This window comes from Ixodes scapularis, unplaced genomic scaffold, assembly GCF_016920785.2.
Source record: "Ixodes scapularis isolate PalLabHiFi unplaced genomic scaffold, ASM1692078v2 PGA_scaffold1__304_contigs__length_218370807, whole genome shotgun sequence".
Classification (NCBI taxonomy): Eukaryota; Metazoa; Arthropoda; class Arachnida; order Ixodida; family Ixodidae; genus Ixodes; species Ixodes scapularis.
Window position 1 is genome coordinate 87078776 of NW_024609846.1, and position 5648 is coordinate 87084423.

Below are 5648 nucleotides of genomic sequence, written 5' to 3' on the forward strand. Positions count from 1 at the left end.
AAAATGTTTGCCTGACATGGTGCGATTTTAATTGCGACTTAGGTAAGACGTTGCTAGTGTGGTACAAAAAACAAACAAAAAGAAACAAAATTTGCGGTGAAAGTTGAGGTGCTCGCCATCGCAGTTGCAAAATCGCAAGCAGCATCCTACCATGTGAATAAGGCTTTTCTTTGAGTCTTGTCGCGACCGAGCGGTTGTCCGGGACTTTGGTTACTGCAGGGAACCGAGCCAGGGCAGGACTTCATCAGGACACAGGAATCGGGAAGGACCAGGGAGCAGGAGGGGTGTCTCGTATATCTGACGTGGAAGCACCCCCTGAGGCCTACTGCATTAGAGTAAAGGGCGAGGACAGCTGCGTAGGTGCACCGTCAGTGCACTTAACTGAGAAAGAGTTTGCCTTTTTGTGTCGGGAGTCTGAATTTGTCTATAAATAGTAAGTGTGTTTCAATACACGTTCAGTTGTAAGTTAGCGCTTGGTCCTGTCTCGTCTTTCTCGTGTCCTCGTTTTTTACGCGCTTCACAAGTTTACAACTAGCCCACCTATTCATTTGACCCCTATTAGAAACGCTGTAGATTCTAGATAGGTTATGATGTGCTTGAAAAAAAAATCTCCAAGAACCTTACTAAATGTAGTCATGCACTAAATGCGAGACTTTAAAAGCAGTCGGTGATAAGTTTGGTTTACGCATGGCGTTTAGCACAGATAGCAGTTTGAAACGGTTAACTCCGTTCGTTTCCGCCCAGAATGGTTGTTTAAAAAAACACAGGGAAAAGTGTGTTACGTGTGTTTTAGGTATAGTCTACAAGATCCCTTTTCATTGTGGTTTGTGACATATAGGTCAAACAAAGCGTTGTTTACTAAGCGACCGTAAACGATGTGTCGAAAACAAGGATCCATATTCCGAGGTATCCAAGCATATTCAGGAATGTAGGAATTGCGATCCATTATGGAACTCGACAACCACAACTGTAACAGAAAAAAAAAAAAAAAAAAAAAAAAAACGATCCCAAGCGCCTGCTGAAAGAGTCAATCGCGATAACGAAGCATGGCAATGCAGTAAGGAAGCCTGCTTTGTCTTTGGATGCGGAATGGAAGCGATTTCTAAATCTCTAATGGTATTGTTAACATTTTTTTTTCTGACTCTTACAGCTGACTTTCTTAGTGAAAGGTCCAGTGAAATCTGTGATTTTCCCAGCGTGCTTTTTTTTTTTGTGAATAAAGTGTCCTCTTCGGTGCTGTTTTGTTTTGTTGGTTTGACACCATTGTTAGAGGTCCGGTGTCGTGTCTTTTGTGGAGAGAGGTGATGTGAAGAAGGGTTCCCTTTCCTTCTTTCTTCAACCCTATTAGAACCGTGCGCGACCGAAAGCGTCGCTGTGGTCGGCCTTCCACGATTGGCCCAAAAGCTGACTATGACGTCGGAAAGGGTATACCATCGACGGATATAAGAGGAATGAAAGAACTTTAATTTCGACGGTGTTGGCAGTGTTGCTTTGAGAGCGCAATGATATCAGGCTTCCACCATGCTATTTACAAACACCATCGAACTTGTTGTTCGCAAGGTATTGACGTCACAAGGGGGAACCATAGGAGGGCGCCACCAAAACATCTCGCCGCAACGGTTCTGTTCTTAATAAAGGTTTAGCCGTGTTTGAGACGTTCTCCTTCTCTTCTTTGTCGTCGTTTGTCATTACCTCACTCTCGGGTTTTTCACTAAAATGTTTGATATACACCAGCTCACTTGCGCCCTTACGTTCTGCTCACAATGGTATATAGATAAAAACGCTATTTTTTTTTCTCCACTCTCATATATAGGCAGTACTTTGGCTACTTTCCAATCTAGTGGCACCTGACCCATTCTCATACTGCAAGAGTAAATTGTGTAAAGAAACTAAGAACACCATTCGGCAAACCTTTTTAGGAAAACGTTAGGAAATCTACCCCCTGTATATACCCTGTATATACAGGGTGTTTCACGAAAGGTGGACAAATTCGATATTGCGAAAAGTACGCGTCGCAACAAAAAAAAAAGACCTGTGTAGTTTTGATCCTGGGTTAGGGGCCTATTTAGGAAAATGATTAAAGTCCGGGATAATTAGGTTTTTCAGAAAGCCGTAAAATGCTTCGCGTGCCTTCTATCGCTCTGCAATTTGTTGATTTAGTGTTTTTTGGTGATGCTGAGCAATTTTCTAATTGAAACCACGCCCTTAAACACAATATTTAAACAGTTATTTGCGCAAAATTAATTAACAATCTAATTATCCCGGACTTTAATAATTTTCCAAAATAGGTCCCTCGCCCAGGACCCGAACGAAAGAAGTATTTTTTTTTTGCGACACGTAGTTTTCACAATATCGAATTAGTGCACCTTTCGTGAAACACCCTGTATATATATATATATATATATATATATATATATATATATATATATATATATATATATATATATATATATATATATATATATATAAATCGAAGATCCGTACTTTCTGAGTTGCTATGCTAGGAAGTTTATGTTATGTATTGCGACAGTTTCGCCGAGAGGCTGGGATTCGTCAGGAGATAGCATACATATGTACGCCATCTCCTGACAAATCTGAGCCTCTCGCGAAACTGATACAATGAACTCCTCGCATAGCAACTCCGAAAATACGGATCTTTGAGTTATTACATTTTTTCCGGTTCATTGTTCTCAAACCAATCTGCCTCACATATCAATATATACATATATATATATATATATCTGCGTGTGTGTATGTGTGCGCGCGCGTGCACGTGTGTGTGTGCGCGTGCGTGTTACGGACAGTTCCTTTGATCACAGAAATGAGCACTGAAGAATTGTGTTGTCAGAAATTTTTGAAACGCCTGCTGGCCTGCACTTCGACCTTGATACATCTCACGTCGATCGTCGTCGTACGTGATTCAGATTCACCGTGTTTTCACCTACTCAAATATTTCGGAAGCGAGCTCCAAGGGAAGGCGCTCGCACTCTCGCGCATCTCCAGCGTCGATCAAAGCTGTGGTACGGGCACACTTCGCTTCCGAAATTCGCAACTTTCAGCGATGGTGGTACCGCGGTGTGAGAATCGTGCTCCCTAGCTCCTGAATGATAGGCTTCAGAGTAAAGGTGCTTGCCTACACCTACCTGTTATGAAAAAATAATGTAAGGCTCTAACTCTGCTCATACATAGCAACACTAGAATTACTTATGCGTCGCGGACCCAGCCTCGAACTGCTGTTCTATGCCGATCATCCAGATGACAGCCATTTTGATAGGCACCAGTGCGCCCCCTATAGGTCGTGAAAGTTGCGAATACCACAAAAAGTTGACGCCGAGAAGAGAAGTTTCGCCGATCGTCACCAACTTCATTCAGCGCCGACGCGCGCTCCCTCAGAAGGAACCACTGAGTCCGAGAAGTCATCGTGTCGTCTGCTAGCGAGACAAAACCGGCTGTGAAACTTGATTACGGGCTTTTGTCATCGCGTTATGGTACTGAGACGAGAGTACAAGTCTTCATGATTAGATATTGAGAAGACACAATGCTGACAAAAACTTATTTACTTTTTTATGAGACAATTTGTAACCTCAAGTTGATCGCCTATAGCAACGAACGGCCCTAGCAACGGTTTGTTTCGAGCGGAGCGCCATGTTGTGACTTCCTGATTTACAGGGTCAATAAAGCAGTGTACCCAATAAATGTTGCACTTTTCCTCCGTCTCTCGGCGTTACCGAGTTTTCAATTTTCCCGCATGCGCACAAAAGTCAAACTTTCGCTAGAAGTCTAAAAAAGGTGGAACCTTGTCGAACTCGATCGCGGGAGGTTCCTAAATTCCCTCTAATGCAAACGGCGTAACAGGTGCTTCGCACGCTTGGCTCTGAGCCAAGCGGTTTCCGGCGCACTTATCGGGCGCCGTTGTCGCTGGGGGGCGTGTCTGCCCCGTCTTCCTCGTGGACGGCCGAGGGCCCAGTCTGCCGATCGCGCGCTCGACCTCAGAAAAGTTTGCGCAGTCGAGGAAGGCGGACGTGATTGCAGCCATGGCACCCGTGCTGGGATACTGGGACATTCGCGGACTGGCCCAGTACATCCGCTACCTTCTGGCTCATGCGGGAGTGCAGTACGAAGACAAGAGGTACGCATATACGTCGGTTTCCGCCATATCGTATCTTTGTACGTAACAATCACATTTTTTTTTTGTACGTTTGACAAAACAATACAAAAAAATAATGTCTATGTTTATACAGCCGGAAGTTAAGTCAACGTGAATGGGCGTCTTGTGTAGATGTAGATGTGGATGTAGATGTAGATGTAGATGTAAGTTTGCCAGTGGAGTAGCACCGCTCGCCTGGGAGTCTTTAACGTGCACCACGCAGTAGTGATACACAACCGCATGCCGGTAACATGCCTCATTCAGATCAAAAATGGGCAGGGGTGGGGCTTGAAACTATAAGATCCCTCGTGCTTTCGCTCCACATGCTCCGAGCCGGTGTGCGCTAGCCAACTGGGCCGCCGATCCCCCCACAATGATGCGACCTTCTATATGTTTTTGTTTTATATGGTATATACATATTGACGTCCGCCTCTAGAATAATACGCTCCAGCAGGCCACGCCGAGGTGCGACCCATTTACTCGTTAAATAAATGAATCGTTCCTCCAGTCCAATCCTATATAAATATGGAACTTAGCTTGGAACTTAGCTGGTGCCAGAATTGAACGTATCGAAATTTACGACCTAGGAGGAGGGGCAGAGAACCCGCCGATGGCCTGCTCGCCCAACGGTCCAAAGACATCTCGAAGCATGCCGGCATAGGTGCGCGGCTACAGAGGCTCCGCCGACCGTGCAAAGCAGCGCGACGACTTCTGTGCCAACGTTTTCGTGAAAATGGCCATTTCGGGGAGGAGTGCGACTTATAGACTAGAAAATACGCTACTTATATTCACAGCGGCTCTTGTTGCTTAGTAGAAACCCTATGCAGCGGATATATCTATATATATTTTATTTTAATTATCTTCGATAGCCGTTTGAATGACATCTTTCCCCCGAGCGGCCGCCATATCCAGGAGTAAAAGCAGCCGTTCACAAACGTTTGCTGTGCTATGCCAGTTCATCCCGCTGTTTAACCCCATTAAAAAACAATGTATACATTTAGAAGGAAGAGCTTGCTAAAATTAATCGCACCCCCCCCCCCCCCCCCCCCCCCCCCCCAAAGGATTTACGCATATGATGCTTGACTAAACAAAAAGTGAGAATATATATGACACCACGACTTCCCGTCCCGAGCACGCCCCGTACGAGTTGAATGTTCCTTCTTTATTGTGGCATGCATTTTGACCGCTGTAAAGTATGCAGGAAAAGTTCAGTGCTAGGAGCCTAAGTAAAACCAATAAAAAACTGGGTTTATCGTTTGGTCTAAAAGTGAACTTTTGCAGTTGCTTTAAGCAACACACAAAAATAAACGCCCTCGCCGCTGAGTAGCGACGACGGTTTTGCTCCGGGTGGCTTCCGCCTATATCTCGAAGAAATGGTAGCATTTCCAGGTAATGGCAACAACGTTAGTACCGGCCGGCAGCAACAAGGTGCAGCGATGGCGGTGTGGGCAGTACAAATCATGGGCTTTTTACTAGTAAAATATCTATACCTGCTTACTGG